This window comes from Poecilia reticulata, linkage group LG6 (assembly GCF_000633615.1).
Source record: "Poecilia reticulata strain Guanapo linkage group LG6, Guppy_female_1.0+MT, whole genome shotgun sequence".
Taxonomy (NCBI): Eukaryota; Metazoa; Chordata; class Actinopteri; order Cyprinodontiformes; family Poeciliidae; genus Poecilia; species Poecilia reticulata.
In genome coordinates, this window is record NC_024336.1 from 3,032,372 (window position 1) to 3,053,371 (window position 21,000).

Here is a 21,000-nt window from a genome sequence, read left to right on the forward strand (position 1 = left end):
CACATCTGGAACCCAGCTCCTCGTGTATTTATGTGGTCTGTTTTGTTTCTTTTCTTTCTTTTTTTCCCCCCAAAAGTATTATTTAAAAGTTCTTTACCTAGTCTTGTTGGCAGCTTCTCTCCATCTGATGAAGTCTGCAATTACATCTCACCATAACAGGTCACTCTGCAATTACATGCTCCACCACAGAATCTTACCCCCACCCCACCACCCTCCTCTGAACTGAACCGCTGCTCATATGGCGGACCGAAATAGAATAGTTTCATGTCTGTTTGGATGGCAGCCCGGCTGAAACTATGCTCCACTGTGACTGACAGTGGGATGTGGACTTTTTCTCCTTAAGAAAAAACCTATAAGGCCAGCTGTGCGCTCAGACTCCGTTCAGTTGCACTCCGGCAGCCGTTGGTGGTGGTTGCTCCAGCTGGGGCTCTAAAACAGGAGACAGAGCTAAATAGAGTTTGAGTCAGAGTGGATAAAAGTGAGCAGAGGGCCCGGCGAGTGCGCGGACAGAAGCACAAACTCTTGACTATGAATCGCAGCGGGAACACCTTGCCGTTCAGTCTCTAGCCAAGACAATGGGTGAGTTTGGTGAACTTTCAGTTTTGCAGACTGTTGGACTGAGCTGAGTTAAAAGTCGAAGCCTTGTTGATAGCTTGAGTAAAACTTCAGTAGTACGACACCGAATATTCCATCAGGTGCCGTCTGATTTATGAAGCACAGCACAGACAGTCTGGAGCCAGTTGCTATGGTAAACTGTGAAGTGTGGCGAGTGTCAGCAATCACACTCTGGCAAATCCTCAGGACAATAACTTAACAGGCAAATTTCTAACCTCATAATAATAATAATAATAATAATAATAATAATAATAATAATAATAATAATAATAATAATAATAATAATACATCAAACTTATCGAGTGCTTTTTACGACACTCAAAGACACTTATGCCAGATTGGTAAACATGCAGAACAGACTAGCCACAACTTCACTAAGAAGTTATTTTAACAAAAAACTAAACATTTATCAATTGCTATTCTTTTTTTAAGTAAAATAATCCTTCATCTATCATGTTTCTTTGGGGACTTATCTCGGAAATAACCATTGCTAATTGCCCAACAATGTCTTTTCTGCAGCATGAGTTAAGTATCCATGGGAACCGACTGATGATCTGGTCGATGAGTGGCATTCTCCGTATGACTCTTTTGGTTTTTAGCTTAGACCAGAGGTTAAGTGGCAGACCAACTGATTTCAACACAGAGAGAATGATGCCAGCCGGCGGCACTGCTGATACATGCCTGTTGAATTCATAAACGTTGCTATGGAGATATTAAAAAAACAGGTGTACATAACACCATGTGTACTTCTAGCTCTTTCAAATCTATCCTGAGCGTAGCAGAGTATAGTTGTCTCCTAAACACATGAACTGTTAGCTGCTTGGCTAACAGCTCTGCTGCCCAGCCTCCCCCTTCAAACACATCACATTTTGTGTGTCAACACTTGATTATTTTATTCAGCTAGACTATCTCCTCACCATTTCCAAGTCGTCTTTAATCTACAACAGATCGTGATTATTTCCATCAAAAACCCCCACAGCATGGAGCCAAAAATAAACCAGTTAAAAAGGCGGCTGTGAATACGTCAAAGCAAAACAGTCTTTAAGAATAAATTGGTATTCTTTATTTATTATTATTAAATGACCAAATATCCATCCAAATGAATTATTGATACCAGACTTATTTCTAGGCAAACATTTTGAACTTGTCAGGATTGTTTTAAACTATTCAGCTTCTCTGACTGCTGACTGTTACGTTGGGTTCCCTCTCTGGGTTCGTCGGTGTCTCATAACCTGACTGATATGTAGTCGGCTCTGCACAGTTTCCATGAGAAATAATACACAGTTGCCGTTGGTGATGAGAAGTGAGACAAAAATGAGCATGAAAATAAAGACTGTTTAAGTTTGAAGGTTTTAAAGCTTTAGCCACAGTTGTGCAACGCCTTCAAGAGGCTGAGTCATATTGTATTTTGGAGCGTTAGGAAACTTTTATCAGGACGGCTGCTATTCTGCAAAAAGGTCCTGAGTTTAAGTCCTTTCTGTCTAGAGTTTACATTTTCTCCCTGTGCATGTGTAGTAGTTCTCTTGGTAATGCTTCTTACCGTCCACCATCCATTAACATCCCTCTTAAGTGCATCAGCCACTCTACTGTTATTAAAAGCTCACCTCAAACTACATTCATTGATAAAATATGGGAACCAGTAACTATTTGTAATAAATTACTTAAAGGGGCAGTTTTATGTATTTTCCACATAGTACCATTTTATAGCATAATCAAATAATGATGCTATCTCCATAAAAATGCTTTATATATGAAATATGAGTTAAATGAACTCTGACTTTGTAATTTAAAGCCTTTAAGAAGCTCCTGCTCTTTCTGAAGCTACGTCTTCAGGAAGTCATCACAACATGGCTCCTCTATTAATCCTTTAACAACAATTTTACCAACATTGCACAAAGAAGTAGCTCCTATAATGAGCTTAGCAGATGGGCTGTATCGCCAGGTGTTTGCTAATTGCTGCTGTCTAGTCTGAAGGAGCAGAGTGGGTGAGGGAGAACTGCTCTGTGGAGCTCAGAAGCTTGGAAACTACAGCTACTGAGGTGGAGCTTTGTCCTCGAAGGCGGGGCTATGCTCACCCAGGTGTTATGCTAAGCTGAATGGTTGCCATGGAGATTCAATGATTTCTCAAACATGCATAACAGAATCACAGCAACACTCCAGCTATGTTTTGTTGAGGGATTTACATAATAATATGATGTAAATCTTGAAAAAAGTTTCATAATACTGCCCCTTTAAAGAAAAACAGTTTAAACAGTGTAACACAACTAACCTAACTACAAACTAAACATACAAACTATATAGTAACAAGGACATTTAACTCTTATTAGAGTACTTTTGCCCTTAAAGTACTCTAATAAAGTCTGATTCACAGTCAGACATCAATTTCTGACAGCATTCCTGATGAATCTCAACCCAAAGGCAAAGACCTCAAGTTCATTGAAATTCCTGGGTTTGTGTGCATCTTGCAACTTTTTAAAAAACCCTGCCAGAAATTTTCAACAGAGTTCAGGTCAGGTATCTATGAAGGCCACTGTTGTATCTCGGACTTTGGGGTATGACTGGGGATCACTGTCCAGTTTGAGGGTCCAGCGACACCAACGTTCCAGCTTCCTCGCAGATGGCATAACTTTTTCTCCCCTGATATCTGACCAAAGAACACGATACTGAAGGCATTAGGGTTTTTTCAGCATATTCCATACCGGTCAAGTCTCCTGTTTTTATCGGGGTTTTTTTACCCCATATTATTATTTTCCCATAAATATCCTGTATTGTGCCGCCCGCTCTCACTGTAGTTTCTCTTCCTCCCTGCTCTTACGGTAGCACCACACGGTGACGTTTCCCATGATCTCAAGTCCAAAACATGACAGGTAGGGCATGTCCTTCAAAAGCTCTTTGGTGACAGTGTTCTGATGATGGCTTCCTCTTCCACCCGTGTCCAGGTGTTCCTTTAACTTTACACTTGCGAACTGTTCTTTGAAATTAGGACCTTGGTTCTCTTTTTATATCCCGGTCCTTGTTTGTAGTAGGTGATTGACCTTTCTGGACAATTCTGTTGACTTAGCCATGCTTCTAAGATGTAGCAAAGATATTTCCATCAAAAGTCCAGTTATTTGAGGTTTTCTATCTCAATCTAAACTGATGCAACTAATGAGGTCCTATTTTTAAACAGCAGCTCAGCAGAGATTACATTCATATGGGGAAGAGTTGGATACATTTGAATGAATTCATTTCTTCAGGTTGACGTGCTCACATTATAAATACCTGGTATGAAGAAGTAGTGCTGTCATCCTTTCAGCGTGCCCTCTGTTGTGATTTGAGGGCATCAAATAGCAGATAAACGGCCCCCTCAAGATTTCGCACATCGCTCTCAAGTGGAAAATATTTTATGTTTTTGTTCTGAGTCATGTCGAGGCTGAGCGCCCCAGTAGCAAAAAAAAAAAAGTTTGGAAAGCGGCTGATCTGGTTTGTGTAGGAGTGATGAAAGTTGAGGTGGCGTAAAAACAACAAAGATTTCTGGGAGTCTGAAAGTAATAACGACAACACAGTCGGCATGCATCTTTACGACGGCCTGTCTGTGTGGCTCGGTGGTGCGCGGAAAAGTCTGCGTTTGGCAGCGAGAGACAAATAAAAACATCAAGACGGACTTGTTAGGAAAAGTTTCCAAATGCGTGATGTTTTTGTAATATATTTTCAGTCTTTTAATTCCTCTTTGGCTTTTTGTTCGCTGCATAAGAGGGCAGTCAGCCCCACGGCGAACTGCGATCGCAGCCATCTCTGGGGTTCTACAAGTCATGTTGTCACTATGTCATTACATGTCACACAGCAACACAAAGGACCAAACCAAAGATGTACAAGTAGGCCAAAAACAGAAAAGACATAACATGTGAATCATTTGTCGCCGTTGTTGTTTGTTTCTGTTGTTCCTCAGATCAGTGGTGTGACGGATGGCTCTGAAGCCTCCGAAGAAGGAGGTCCTGACTGAAAAAAAACCAGCTCAGTCCTTTCATTTGGTTGTGCTTGTGTAGATGTTTGGTGGTTTTCCTCCTAGAGTCCGGAGGCAAGGATTCCTCTAGAAGCAGTCGTACAGACCTTGAACTTGACGTTGTTTTTCAATTGGGATTTTATGGGATAAACTAACGGATGTTGGAGAGCTTTAGTAAACAAACAGAATCATGAAGTTCAGAAGTGGTGAGGTTTCAGGCAGGGTTAGTTTATAAAACAGTCTAATTCAATTCTCAATCCATCATGCAACAATGGAAGGAGTTTGGTGCAATGGCGAACCTACCGACATGACCGTCCACCTACGAGGACTTCTGACTGGACAGTTATTGTCTCTGCAGAAGGTGAAAAATGTACTCCAGTTACATACTATAATGCTATAAAGGTTTTTCAAAACATTTTTTGCATTTATTTCAAATGTGATGGACAGAGAGACAAAAAAGGAAGGAGAAGAGAAAAGGAGAAAAGTGGGAAAAGGTTTAAAGGGAAAGGACGTAGGAGAAGGAGTGAGAAATAAGCACAGAGAGAACGCAGGTTAACACGTTTGAAGCTTCTAAACCTGCAGAAAGAGAGAAAACAAAACCGAGAAACCACAACAACAGACAACATATACATATTAATAACAATTATAACAGTTGTACTATTATGTAATTGGAAATTACATAATAGTACAAGGTTTATTTTGCATAATTCTGCTGTTTTTAACCTTTGTAATTTGTGTCCAGTTGGAGGTTTTTCTGTTATGAGATTCTGTTGTACCAGCTAACAATTGGATTATCATGAAAGGTGCAACATCGGAACTCAAACTATACAAGACAACAAGTATTACACTCCAGTCATTTGTGATTTGAAGATCTCAAACACTGATAATGACCAGGATGATTCATACATTCACGATTTATTGTGCTGCCCTGTGACAAAGTCTTCAACAGTTTGTAGAGATATATCCTAAAAGTGGGCTGTAAGTGAAAGATATTTCAGCAATGTATTATTGACTCATTGGGGTTGAATACTAATGCACACCACACTGTTCTGATATTAATTTGTGAAAATAAAGCAAAAACTGTATATCACTTTCCTTCTACTCAACACATTAAATACTTGTGGTTTGATCACAACACATGCTGAAAAGTTCAAGAGGTCTGAATACTTTTAAAAAGCACTGCAGAAGTATGTTGTCGTCAAATAATGCAAAGTGTGCAGTGGCAATGTAAGTGAAAGTGATGCGATTTTTCCTCACAAATTATCCCAGGCCTTCCAAAGAGACGTTGCGTTCTCAAATCAAAAAACATTTTCCTCAACCCAAAGTGCAACTTCAGCATTATGTATTGCTCAAGGTTCAACTTGTTGCAGCAGTACAGTTCAGTTCACACGAGCAAATTACAGTCTGCTGTGATCAAAGCCCAGGACTTTATTTTGTCTAATGACGTGTGGCTGACTTGGGTTTAAATCTGTGACTTTCTTCGCTGCGTTCTCCTCTGCGCCTCCTGGTGCCGAGCCGGGGAGGGCGTGCCACGGTTTAACACGAACCACCACAGGCAGGTGGGGCCCTGGCTGTGCTTGACGTGCTGTTTAATTAGGTCCTCCATCCACGGGGTGGGGAACACTGGGGTTTCCGCTATAAAACGCCTGCCTCTCCGCAGTCTCGCCCCCGCTCTCATTGTCCTGTGACATTAAGAGAGTAGGGAGGGCATTCAATGATGAGCAATGGCTGTCACTGAGGGTGGGACGAGAAGTGTCTTACCACAGCTAAAGCTGGAAACAGGAAGCAGATATTGGTGCCGCAAGTCTGGAATTGGAGGAGTCTGGCAAACACATTAACTGCCGCGTTAATGGTTTAGTTGGTGTCCTTAGCGACAACCTAATTCACTTTTGAGGCTCAGGATATGTATTTTATTCCTTCATTGATTGTTTACACCTGTGGGGTTAACGGATAGAGTTTCCAGCTATCATTGGGTGACATGTGGTGTGAAAGGTTGGCTGCCCTGACAGGAAACAAAAACAACCCAGTGAGTTTGTATTCTATCCAAATTAATCTGGTGTGATTAATTCCAAATGTGGGACCTGAACACCAAACATCATGTCATGGCAGTGGTCATCACCTGGTTAACACTGTCTGGGTGTGGTGATGGAGTCAGACCAGAACACTCAGAGACACATGAAGACAGCTACAAAGCCGGCCTTCTATCACCTCATGAACATTTCTTGAATGAAAGGAATAATGTTCCAACAAGATCTGGAGAAACTCATCCATGTGTTTATCTTTAGTCACATTGATTACTGCAAAAGTGTCTTCACGGGTCTCCCTAAAAAAAACAAACCTAAATAAAACCTTTAGCTGCAGCTGATTCAGAACGCAGCTGCTCGTGTTCTCTCTAGAACCATGAAGATAGAGCACATCACTCGATTTCTAACGATCTTCCACTGGATCCTTATAGCTCAGAGAATAGATTTTGAAATACTTTTGTTAGTTTATGAATCGCTGTGAATGGCTTGGAAACAAATTTGATTAAAGACCTATTGTTGTTGTGGTATCGACTTTCCAGACCACTCAAGTCTTCTGGGTCTAGTCTAGTTTCAAAGACATTTCAATTGTAAGGTCAGGAAACATAAACTTCTCAATGAGTGTCCTTGAATGGCCCAGCCACGGCCCAAGGTTAATTTAAATGGACTATCTCTGGAAAGACTTATAAATGTCCATGTACCAATAGCTAGAGAGGATCTGCAATGCTTGTTGAGACTTCCCCGAGAAGGCCTGAGTTATGATTTCTGCCAAAAGAACTTCAAAAATGTATTAAACGATGGATGTGAGTGTCTATCCCTAGAAGTGCATTATTTTTAGATAGAACATTTTGGAAATGTTTTTTATCTAATGGGCTCATCAGATGAAGGTCAGATTGTTCTTTATCATCACATCATACCATGAAGCCATACATTTAAAACTCTATAATGATGTTTCACTCATCAGTGTAGTGTATATTTGGTGGTGCTTTACTGATAATGACAACCCTGTGACAGCATCCATGACTCAGTGATGACTCTTCAAAGAAGGAAACCCAATTATAGGAGTGCAGGTATAAGTTTTCGTGTGGGTGTGTACCAGTATGGGAGCCACCAAGGAACTGGGAGATCGATCCAAATCAAACTGGTGGAATCTCACCAGCCTTTCTTGTGCTGACCTCTTTCTTTACTCAGTTCTTTTCTTCCTATCTGCATCAACTAATTGCCGGCAGGTCACGGCGTATTGAGCTCCAGTCTTCTTATCGGTCTTTGATGCGTTCGCTATGTACTGTATTTGCTCCGTAGGCCTTGTTGTGGTTCACTGGGAAGATCACGAGAGGAAATTGGAGCTTTAGTTCTTCTCAGCTTTTGTTTGTTGTGAGATTTCCTCCAAAGACTGAAATTCCTCTCGGTCGTCGCTCCCCTCCACTCCGCTCCCCCCATCCTTTTGAAAATGTCCATTGAGAGCACCTAATGGAGTTTTAAGGGGCTACTGCTTCTGCTTCCTCCATGCTTTTCTCATCTAGCGTTGTTTTCTGTTGGCTTAACCTTTCATTGTTTTATTTGACTGGAAGCCTCTGTTCTTCATAACTTCATCTACTGTAAGAAAAGAATGACAAAAAAAATTGTGTCACTCAACATGTAAAAAATTTGAAGTGTTTTCATCTAACATGTGCAAAAAAGAAAGAAAGCATAATTTGCTGTAACTGTGAAGTAGGAAAAGAAGGTTGAACTGTTTAACCTTTGACACTGGCTGTACCTTAGTATGTTCAGCAAACATCCTCAGCTAGAAAAAATATACATGACAACAATGTTCATTCTGATGCTAAACCTTAAAGTTGACTCAGTTCTTGGCAGAGCTGGAGCAGACTGACGAAGTGCAGCGCATCTGCGTTCCGTCATGTTTTTAATTGAAGTTATTATAAATTGCTAGTCAGCTGAAATTAAGAATCTGACTATATTGTTAGTCGACCACTTCATAGATTTATTTTGGTTTCCAACATGACATTGTTCCAATAAAGGCAAAGGGAATATTAATAACTTCACATAACCTAATTTCCTAACCAACCCGTCCAACACAATCAACTGACAATTCCGTTATTATTCAGCATAATTGCAAAATTTTTCAATTTTTGTGTTTTATGATAAGGAACTTCAATCCAGTTAGTTTTAAAAGAATTCCTTGTATATTCTTTAACCTTAAAAAAACTGAGTCACAAATTTTAACCCAAAGTTTGAGTTTTGTCCAATTCACTCCTCTGGGGGAAAAAAAATAACTCAGATGTTATAGTGTGTGTGTTTCCTTTGGATTAACAGTAAAGAAAAGCCCAGCAATCTTCATTGTCCCTCTACAGTTGATGGCCGACAAAACATGAGCAAAAACACTTGAACTGCTTCATAAAAAGATCCTTTGTTAACGTAAGTCCTTCTGCGTATTAAACTCATTACACAGCCGCATACACCAAGCCGTTTCTCTGGATATGCTATCTTAAATGAGACTTGGCAGACTGTTTGCCGGGTCTAATTACGCAGAAAACTTTCTCCAGTGTTTGCTTTTTGTGCCCAAAGAGCAAAGAAAAGCACAGAAAATGTGTTTTTTAAAGCGCCACGTGTGCGCTCGGCCCGCACGTACGGAACATTTCTTGCATACCGTGCTGATATTTACTTATCATGTTGAGCGCATGTGACTCCCATTACTCCTGCGCCTTTAAATCAGTGGTCAGTCAAAGGAAAAGTCCCACCCTGGAGGAAAGATCTGGGCAGGACGTATACCCTCCGCCCATGATTCTTAGTGTTTCTTTCTCTGCGACTTCAAACCCACATACAGACGCAGCCAACCTGACACACTCCCACCTCTTAATGTCAAACAGCTGCAGGGTTGACCTGGGAGGAGCTGCCCTGGTTGTAGAACCCAGGATCATTTCACTCTAAAACCCGTTTCTGAAAACTCAAGCCATCCACTCAAATCAATAATCTCTGGGATCAATACAGGATTATTCCTTTAAGTCTTAGCCACGCGTGAGCAGCGTGAGTCCCGTCTCTACCAGAGATGCAGCAATGACACTACATCAGATAGAAAAAAAAATGCTAGCTGTGTAGCAACCACCTAGAGACCATCTGATCTGAGACCAGATGCAGGTTTGTCGATCGCCTGAAATCCGGGGTCCAATGTTGGGTCAAACTTCAAAAGCTCGCCCACGTAACTCACAATAGTTCCAGAAAACAACACGTTTCTGCTGAGCCTGCCAACAGTCGTGGTGCGATCCAGTGGCGTCAGTCTGTAACTCCTTTCGCCAGCTGTATTGATAAAACATTTTATCAATAGAGCAATATGTCGTTTTATGTGTGCGCTCCCTTCGGTCTGGAAGAGCTGGAGTGTTTTTACTGACTCTGAAAACTGGTGCAACATAGTTGTTCAGTTGCAGCTTTATGGAGTTTTCCCCTGTGTCGTGTGGTTTTATTGCGATATTACGCTGAGTTTGAGTAGCTCCAGTCAAGCAGCTTGGAGAGTTCAGTGCTCTTTCATGGTGCTGTGTATGCACTGCTGTCGCTGTCGTCTCTCAAACCCATCCGCAGAGCCTGGTTGTCCTGCTTTGTTGTGGAAGTTGGAAAAAGCTAAACCCCATATTGGGTTCATTAAAAGTGCTACATGTTTGTTGCAATGGATGTGTGATTCTTGGCTTTATGATCGCTAGAGTGTATAAAAAAAAACAAAAAAAAAAAAACAAAGCAAGCCCAGGCATAAGGGTTTTGCTCCACTGTGTTTTTGGTGATGTAATTATGATCATTTTTAGGTATGGAATGTTCCATGGTTTACACACCCTTGCTAGTTTATTTTGAATCTTAAATTTAAGTTTTTGTCTCATAATAAGTAGACAAAAATAGTCATGTACTTTTTCATACTTTCCGTTACAACCACTAACAGACCCACATGGAGATGGTGTGTTCAGGCTCACTCACTTTTAGCAGCAAGGTGAACCTCAACTATAGTCTGATGTTTCAACATCAACGAGTTTTCTTCCATTGCTAAGCAGCTTCCCTGCTGAAGGATTTTGTAATCGTCAGTCTTGGCCAGGTCTCTCTTGAAAAAAAGAGATTTTTAACCTCATTGAGACATACCTGGTTAAATAAAGGTTACATACGTACATACAGAAACATTCCCAAACCATGATGGTGCTACAGTATTTTACATAGAGAGGAAAAAGTTCTGTTTTGGTCTCATATTACCAGAGCATCATTTCCTGGAGCCAAGTCCCCAAGCTGATTCTGGCAAACTGCTGCTGGTACTTCTTAAGGCTTTCTTTTAGCTACTTTTTCTCTAAATTCACACCAGCCATGTTTAGTCCGCTTTAATCAGACTCTAGTTCATTTGCCTAGAAAGTCCTGCTCGTTTGGCGAGGTGTGAACGCACAATTGAACTCTGACGCAAACCAAAAAAGTCCACCTACAAACGTATGTGTTGGCTCAGTTAAAGTGAAGTCCGGTGCGGTTCGAATGCATAGCTGACAGGAGATCGCTTTAAAAAACAGGAAGTAAACTGTAGTGTAGGGCATTCTGGGTGATTATCGGGTGTGAGAACACCCTTCAATTTATGGAGTCCATGACTAATAGTCCTGTCAGCATGTTTTCCAATCTCCTGTCAATTCGGGTGAACAGCCAGGCATTTGTACATGTGCATTTGTAATATTATCCCATTGTGAACGATGGATTGAACAGAGCTCCATAACAGAGATTAGGATGTTGTTCTATAATGTAACCCTATTTGAAGTTTCTCTCTATTCTGAGGGCAAATGGACAGATTTTGATTTTAATCCTCTAGTTAGTGTTGACCTGTCATGTAACATCCATTGGTGTTTGTGGCTGTAAACCAACAAAACATGGTTATAGCAGTGCTCTGAGGACTCCACTGCTGCTTCAGAGGAATAATCTCCTCTTTCCTATACTTGGGTTTCTTAAAACTGACTGCTCTTCTTCACTGATTGGATTTTCCTCGCTTTCTTGCCTCGAGGAATGCTCTGTCAGTGAAACTATGCATATGGTTTGGGTGTGGTTGCAGTCACACCCATCAATCTTGCCATTTTGCACACCGCACAGGATTGTAATTTTTCTTCCAAATAACCAACCCCATCTGATATTTTTTTTTATTTTTATTTAGTGTTGGTCCAAAACTTTAGTGAAACGAAAGCTTTAGAAAATTTAGTTGAATGTGAGAGGAGGGTTTCACAGAGATGACAGACTATAAAGTTAGCAACATGTGTCAAGAGGCTTTGACTGATTATAGTTACATACCCTGTTTTTACCTTACCACAATGTAAGCCTACCTTCAATTACGACTGTCTGACTCGCTGTTCACCATGTGGCGTGTGTATACGTGTGTGTGTGTGTGTGTGTGTGTTGGCTTCTTTATGAGCTTAGCTTATTCATTATTTAGCAGCTCCTGATGTTTTGCTTGCTCAGATGTCAGGTGCCTGCTAGGTCCTCTTCACTCCTCCTGACTGGATCTCGTTCTGCTCTGTTTGAGTCCCCTGCCCCAGAGCGACACATTCACTCTGAAACTTTCCAGTTAGTTGTACGTGTTGTTGGGGTGTTTTCTTTCTCTCACCAAGTCTAGCCTTTTTTAAGTAATTAATTTACTTATTCAGCTAAGTGTAGATGAAATTGGGAAACTTGAAAAGCGTTTGGATAATTGTCGTGGTGTAAAACCGGAGACGTTGGACCTCTCGTGAGGTAATGGAGCCGCTACCTTATTTTTTTCTATTTGTCTTTTGGAAAATCCGAGTTATGAGTAATCTTTACAGCTTGCTATAAAGAAGCAAAAAGATGGTGTGTTCACATTAGCAGACTTGTGGTAAGGCGGTAAAGTTATTTGCACAGCTGAATGTAATCTTTACTGGCCCGGGGTTCACTGGGTGCCTCGGGGAACTGCTGTCATTATTCTTGCCTTAAAGGGGCAGTATTATGTAAAATCAACGATGCATCTACTCAGTGCAGTGCTGGAGAAAACATTGCTAATAGAGGAGCCATATTGCGATGACTTCCTGAAAGAGCAGGAGTTTCTTAAAGAGACAGAGGCCTAATTTCAAGGCGTTATATCGCAAAAGTAAATTTTCTCAAGCTATATTTTATATAGGCAGCATTTTTATAACAACTGAAAGCAACAGTTACTTGATTGTGCTGTAGACACATTGCAGGGTGACATCACATGCGTAAGATCCCGCCCTCCAGGACGAAGCTGTAGGGCGGGATCTTACGATGTTTATGTTGGTTTTAGCTGTCAAGGTGTGAACATCATGCGCTAAATCTTAAATGTGCGTGTGATATATTAAAGAAAAGGGACACACTGCTTTGGTATTAATATTGCTACAACTACATAACAAGGTTCAATATCACATCACAAATAGCAAGAGAGGGAGAAGTAGGTTAGTTATGCTAGCTTGACTTTGACAACCTTACCATGTAGCTGCAGAATTCAGCACGTTTTGGTTCAGTTGGGAAAAGAAATGGCATCCCATCAGTAGAGCAGGTGTTTAAATTAACTAATCAACCAACGCTGTGTTCAGACGATCCCTGGAAGCATGATACTGTAACAGACTAAATGTTCTTGTTCTTGGTGTGGGAAATGTTTGCGTGCTTATTGGCGTTGCATCCCGATACACTAGTGGTGGCTTTGAGTTATTCTTCAATCATTTTTCTGCGTTATTTTCCCCTTGCTGTGGCACAGTGCACTGAATTAATTACTCCTACATCTCCAGGTTTCCTTTTGTCAACTGAATTGTTCTGCTACGGCAGATCGGCTATGGATGGCGAGTTAAAGAATCGTCTTTTTGCCCTCCAGCGTTGTACACATTTTCCGGATGTAAACAATAACGGTCATCATGTCTATAAAATGGTATTATGTGCCTGGAAAATACATAATACCGGCCCTTTAAATTGATACAAGAGCAGTCCCAGTCCACATGCATTAGTGAAACATTTTGCAGGGTGACTTAATGCTAAACCATGAATGAAGCTGTAAGTTTATACATTAATGTGTCCCTGTGTGTGTGTGTGGGTGCAACTTAACCCCTGTGATCTCATCTGCATCCACGGGTTGCCTAGAAACGCTGTGAAGGCATAGTATTTAACTTCCACATTATTCAAAGGAAAGAATGCTAGCCGACCCGAACAGACAGCACCGGGTCTGGCCTTACATGGACATTAGTGCAGCCAGGAATTTTTCTAAAAAGGAACAACTTGAGGTTTTCATAAATTTCAATATACATGCATGCAGAAACTTTAGAAAGTAATTGTGACATGCTAAAAAAAACATCTAATGTCTGGTAAAGTCTTTTAGAATGCTTTTATTATAACTTCTCAAATATCTGATGTCAGCTTGGATAAAGGATGCATGCTTTCCCCCCGCAAATTACACTAAATTACTTTTCCAGTTCTTTTCTAAATATACTTAAAGCCTGTTGCTCAGCGTATTTCTTCTTGCAAAACTTGAGGACACTTTAGTTTTCTTTAGGATCAACTTAAGACCATAGCTATTATCAGATAGCGAAGGCATGTGGGGCAGGAGTGGAAGGGAGCGAAAGTGAGGCTGTGCTGTCAGGTAGTCTGCTGAGAGAACATTTTAAGTGCCAATAAACTCTCACTGTGTCTGTGGAGGCCGGAGAAAGAAGGTGAAAGAGATTCAGCTTCTTCGTACTTCAAAACGAGATTTAGGGCCAGTCAGACTGACCTGTATCACCTATTATTTTTTACATTTTTCTCAATACATCAACACAAAACTACAGCTAGAAGGATGTTTCTGCTAGTGTATCCCTCTGCAAACTTTTGATAACCCCTGACCGCTTCATTTTTCATCGAAACAGGCTAAAGAAAACCGGGAAGAATGCTTTGTTGAGTAATGAAAACAACAGTGTCTTTACTAGAGAGTGAAACTCCTACATATTCACTTTTTTATCTCTGTTTCTAGAATTTACGATTTGAAATCTGCTTTCGAACAAGAGAGTTCATCAGAGTTGTGGTGTTTACTCACAGAAGCAATAGGAAATCTCATTATGATTTGTTTGAAGTTTTTTAAACTTGTTTTAAGTCTAACTTGTCATAACGAGTTTTTTGTTCAACTGAGATGTAAAAATGTTGCATGTCTCAAACAGATCACAGCTTTTTTAAAAAGGCATGAATGGACTCTGACTTTCTATCTTCTCATTCGTCTCACAAGGTCTTGCTGATTTACGACCTCCTTGTTTACGCGACACATTTTGGTTTTTAATGACATAAATCTCATAACTGGCTCTATATTTTGCTAAAACAAGAAACTTCCTCAATCTACCATGTGTTGTGTCTYGGTATATCGAGATACTGCTTCTGAATTTATTTCCTCGTTCTGGCAGTTTCTTTCTAAGCTACGTTGAATTATTGGTGAAACAGGTTGGTCTCCACGAACCATTTCATCTCTGATCCAACAGATCAACTATTGTATTTCCAATCACAGGAGTTAACAGATGTGAAGTGAGAAATGCGTATGAATAAGCATTACATCGTATTTATAATGTTAATGCCTGATGGGCGTATACTTTACTGCTTTATCACTGCAAACCCAAAGAGACCGTAGCTGATTAAAACAAAACTCTAAAATCTCTACACTTCTATAATCGAATAAGAAATTTTTCTACTGTGAAACTTTTCCAGTCAAAAACTCCACATTCTGAAGAACTGTAAGTGACAAGAGGGTTTGTGTCGCTTTTTTCTTACCTGTATGAATCCACAGTCCATCTCCGGCTGTCATCTTCTCCACATTTCCACTTCCTTTAACTTTTTATTTTTTATTATTTCCCCCCCACCACTTCCCTTTCCAAACTCGGCCTCTTATTGTTTCAAAAATACAAGGGGGGGTATGCGACGTCTCCGTCCTCCCACACATTTTATTCCTGACATCATAGCGTGGCACGTTGAAACCTGTGACGCCACCGAGGCCCATCATCCTCCCTGAGACGTGTCAGGATGTTGACATTATTTTTCTATCATTAGCCAACCTGAGCTACAGTGCAGCTTTAGCAGAATGTGCTGTTGTGTCTTCAGAACGGCAAATTTATGTTTCCATCTGGGATGATGTGGACACAGAATGGGAGCTGCCCGGGTTTACACCGGGTTCACACCGGGTTCTGGACCTGGTCATTAACAGAACGTGGGAAGATGTCAAGTTTTTTCTTTTTACAGCTGTTATCAGAAACGGCAAATACGCATTTGGTCCCWTTAGTCAGATGTGAAGAACTATTCCAACATTACAATGGAAAATGTTAAATACAATACAAAGTATTTATCTTTTACATATATATATATATGTCTTTTTTACAATATGTACAACCACATTCTAGAGGCTTTTACTGAAACGTTTTCTGTCTGTATCCAAATCAGCTTTTATTTAATGTAATGAACGTGGCTGAATATTACCAAGCATCTTTTGAAAAATGGTGACTAAAATCTTGTTTTTATAACCGCRAGTAAATTTCCTCAATCGATCGCTGTATTTCTTCTCATACAGAAAACTTCTTAGGTTTTAGTTGTGCAATKAATAACTTTAATTTGCTTGATTCTAGTTTATATACACATATATATCTGATTTAGGCTCAAGTGACAAAAAGTTTGGACACCCTTGACTTAAACAGTTTGAATAATCCTACTTTTCCAAAGCAGAAAATCTGTTGTTTTCAATCTCTAAATGTTGATTAGATTCATAGCTCAGCAAAGTATTTACAAACCTCACAAATTTTGGGAAGCCAAGGACACATAAAATGCTGGGTGGCAGCAGGAYGGTTGACTCAAATYGAGGCAGAGTCCTCTCGGGTTATCCGTGGGTATTTTCCAGGTACTCCTGCATCCATGTCTTCAGCAATGACTGAAAACATGGATGCTCGATTAAAAGGAGAGTCATAAATCACCCATAGGTGTGAGTGAGTCTGTGTTGTCTCTGTGATGAGCCACCTCCCTCAGGGTGTTCCCCGCCTCTCACTCCGCAATCCTTTATTGGACGTAAAGCGGTGCATTCCTTGTAACTTAAAGAATTTTGTTTTACATTAAAGTTCATGTATTAGAGCCGGCTGACTTTCTGTTGCTATCAGTTTCAAGGTACCAACATGTTGCAAACTTAAAATCCTTGGATGATTGGGCTTAATTAATGTTTGTGTCTTTGACAGTGTTGTAGTACTCGAGGTCGGTCTTGGTCTCGAGACCATTTTTTGATGGTCTCGGTCTCGTCTCGGACTTGACCGCATTTGCTCTTGGTCTTGTCTCGGYCTCGGGCGCTGAGGACTCGGCATTTTATTTCAAGACCAGTTGAGACCGCAACTGTGAAAATATCACTAAACGTACAGCATACTATCCAGTTTATTTGTTAACATCTTTGTTTTCAGTGGAAGCAGAAAGCACCAATTGAAAACCAAGCAATTACATGTTTCTGTTACTCCCACACCCCTCCCAACCTTTCACTCGCACGCGGCGCTCCAAGACATKMGCAGTGGTTTTCTCTCAGCGGCAGAAGATGTCTGTCTAATCGCCAGCAATAGAATAGCGCTGYATAAATCATWAGAAATCYGATGGCACAGCTAACTCAGCAGCGCTTCGCTTTCACAGACGGTGGGGACAACGTCTAACTTTTTTCGTCACTTAGAAAAGTACCTCAAAAAAAGGTAAGCTCCATTGACGTGATGTTAGCAAAGCTAGCTGAACAGAGACACATAAGCATTTGTAATGAAAAAAGTAACTCACTGCGCTGAATTATTGTGCGGAGGTGTTGACTGACTTGTCGCAAATATGGGACAACGCTGTGTCCAAAAGTCTGCAATATAGTGATGTGACATTCAGAAACAGTCCGATTCTTCTTAACGGCTCTTTACTTAGAAAATAGGACTGGAGTGTCACTGAGAGCTGTTGTTCTATCAGATTATCATACGCTGTCAGAATAGCATACATGCAGTGAGTACCATGCCTGCATGCGCATTAAGAAGTCCGACCGTCAGAGGAGTTGTCAGTTCACCATACACAACAAGTTATGACGAAAATAAGCCATTGAATTGTTTTCAATGATAACTGTATAGATATACATGCGTTGTCGTGGTTTCAAAGTGTATTTAAAGCAGGGTCTGGTTGCAGCTGGAGTCAGCTACAACACACGCCTGTGTAAAACTCATTAACCTACTTAACCACTAAGTCAGGATGCCATACAACTGTTAATAACAAAGTGTATAATGATCTACGTCATGATTCTATGTTGCTGATTAAAWAAAATTATATATGGTAATGACTGACAGATATGACTGACAGCCATGAGTTTGTGCTAAGTGTATGACGATCTGACAGCRTATAGCGACCTGACAGAACATCATTCTTTGTTCTGTAATGTAATGTTCTGCGTACACTGCAGTAGCTATGARGATTTTATTTAATTATGTACATTGATATTTTTTAAATTAACAAATAAACAAAACACAAGAACGAAAGAGCACGCAGAGCATCCACAATACTMTTTCATTGTTTTCGTTCAAAGTGACAGCTGTAATGTGTGCCATGGTGTCAGACTACCTAGCTTCATGTAGCGGGAGAGAGGGTGAGAACTGTCACGGTGAGCACCTTGTGGTTGGTTACTTCTTGCTTGTTGCTCCTTGGTCAGTGTTCATAGTTGAGCGTTATTTACCATCAGGGCATTGCCTCAATTGCTATGTTTAATGGTGCAGAGAGAGAATGGTGCTATGTTTAATGGTTTCATTATCTCTTTAGGGATGGCACGAGACCACCGTGGATTGTAGCACAGAGATGGATTTTAATATTGGTAAAATGTATTAAGTATTTAATATCTAGGTGTTTTTATGRGAATATGGATCTTTTAGATCAATTTGAGAAGTAATTTTGGTCATATTTCACATTTTATYGTATCACGTAGARCGCGCCGCTGGTCTTGGTCTTGACTTGGTCTCGACTTCCCKCGGTCTTTGTCTCGACTTGGTCTCGGACCCTAAAAGTCTTGGTCTTCTCTCTGTCTCMATACACTCTGGTCTTGGTCTTGTCTTGGTCTCGGGTTAGGTGGTCTTGACCACAACTCTTTGATCACTTCAAAGTTCTTTATTGTGTGTCATATACAGTTCATTTCTCTGTGTTCATTAGTGTTGGAAAGATCTGACCATTCAGGTTCATTCCTTTATATTTGGTTTCTAGTAYTCTGCTCCCTGTGTGTCACACCAGTCCTGTTTAGTCCACTTTAATCGACTTCTAATTTGTTGGGCTAGAAAGTTCGATTGATTTGGGGAGGAGTGAATACGTAATCGAACTCCGATGCAGATMAAGTAATCAAACTTTGGTCTTCCTAAAAACCTAGATCTCGCTTCRGTTGAAGTAAACTCTGGTGCGTTTGAAACATTAGTTAGAGCCGGGAGGTATCATTGTTTTCCCAGTCAATCAAGGGCTTTTATACAGTTTCTGTATTGCAAAATCCAAATTAGGCCGGAAGGAAATCACAGAATATGTTTTAGTTTTTGAGCCATAATCTTTTAAACCTTGGTATACTTTGATACCAGAAACTTGCCCGTGTCTTGATTTCCACGAGGTTTGGTTAGTACACAGTCAAGACCAGGGGAATGTCCCACCAGGATCAAAAGTTCATCACAGGGCAAACGCCGAGACAAACATCCAGCACTGCCTCAAAACACCAGCTGTCACTTAAAATAGGTTTTCCATGCCAGTGTTATCTGAGGAATGCTCTGCATTTAGCTATATTAAGATAGTGGGAGAGTTGTTGTGTCTGGACACAAAAAATCATGTACTCTGAAGGTTTCTACAAAATGATTGTAATAAAGTAGTCGTAGCCTTTGTACAGTACATCACTTTGTGAAACAGCATTACATTTTTGATTAGGCTAAGTGTGTATTAGCTGACAAAACCTTACTTTCTGTTTATTTTTAGCTTGAGTCATTCGATTAATCCAGGTTGTTTAGTAATTTTGCTTTCACTTCAAATCTTTAACCATCACATTCTGAAATAGCAGCAATTCAGTTGCGATGTAGACATTCAACCCGCTGTTTGTCAGTTTTGTGATAAACGAGGGGAAACTTGAGTTGACTCACCGAGTATTAAAGYTATCGGGCGTTATATGCTGTGTGGCTTTCTCTGTCCAAGCACAAGGCCCCACTTTGAGCTAACCCACTTCATGTGTGGGATGGGAATGCTGACTCCATGGCTCAGCACAACCATCTTCCAACTTGTTCCCACCCAGGCAATCATACAGTGCCGTTCTCACTCTCTCTTTGTCCCCACATGACAGCTCTGTGGYGAGACTGCAACCGCTGTCTTCCCCTGTGAATCCAGTATCTAGCAGAATGAGACGAGGACAGCGTTACTGAGACGCCAGTCCACAGGGTGTCCGCCTTCTATAAAACTCGGCACCCAAAAGCAACTCGCGTAGCACATTAGCCGGAGTATCAGGTGAACGATGGGACACGTAGCATTTTGAACAAGAGCTCTATCGAAACAAATCCAAACTACGTGAAACATAATAACGGCCGCTGAAGACTCAGGACTATCACAGCTCTCACTTCATCTTGAGCTTCATCAGACTAATTCTTGCTAGAGCTGACCTCTAAAAAATGGTGAGTGGTTTTACTTGTTCCTCCTGCTCCACATGTTTGATTTCTTTGTTCGACTTGAACACAAACCCAAAGCTTTCGGCATGACAGTGAAACAGAACCCGACTACTGTGGTATTTTGTTTTCTGCAAATCAGTTTTTGGATTCACTCGGTGGTTTTAACCAGAGGTATTCCACTTTACCACAGCTTATATAAGTAAGACTGGACTTTTTTTTTTTTTTTTTTTTTAAATTTAAGTGACGTGGTGAGTTTTGTGGAACAGAAGTGAAATCAGACAAAAGCGGGCCTGAGCCTTTCCATAACAAATAAAGAAGAAAATGGTAAAAATAAAATTTCAGATAAGAAATTTCTCTCTCTTTCTTCTTCTTAACATAATTAATTGTAATGAATAGAAACAATTATAAATGAGCTTTTTTTTTATCATGGTAAGATGTTTTTCACAATAAATGACAAACAATGCAATAAATGCTCATCTTTAACTGTAAGTGACAGAAACATGGAAACAGTGATGTAATGACATTTCAGTTCTTTCAGCACATATGCTTCAGTACATCTCAGAACACACCTAGTGATTGCTCCTAGATATAAGTCTATGGGTGGTTGTTATTACACTCAGCATGTGACTCAGACAGAGGTGTCCTTTGTTTGACCTACCTACAAACCACATGTTCACCTAGGCAACCAAACGGGGGGAAACCCTCTGGGCAATCTCAGGTTTCAGCCGGGACATAAAAAGAAATGTTTGGGACATAAAAAAAAAAA

General features: G+C 40.5%; 1 protein-coding gene across 3 annotated transcripts in view; it reads left to right on the forward strand.

Moving 5' to 3' along the window:
• The first annotated feature begins 335 nt into the window (after window positions 1-335).
• The window catches only part of insc (INSC spindle orientation adaptor protein), a 61,446-nt gene continuing 40,781 nt past the window's right edge, over window positions 336-21,000 (forward strand). The window contains exon 1 of one of the 3 annotated variants that reach the window (XM_008410812.2): window positions 336-579. The gene's annotated coding sequence lies outside the window, so the exon portion shown is untranslated. Of the gene's footprint in view, window positions 580-12,187; window positions 12,343-19,928; window positions 20,241-21,000 lie in introns of those variants that run through there. The other 2 variants (XM_008410814.2, XM_008410813.2) reach the window with 2 other exon arrangements.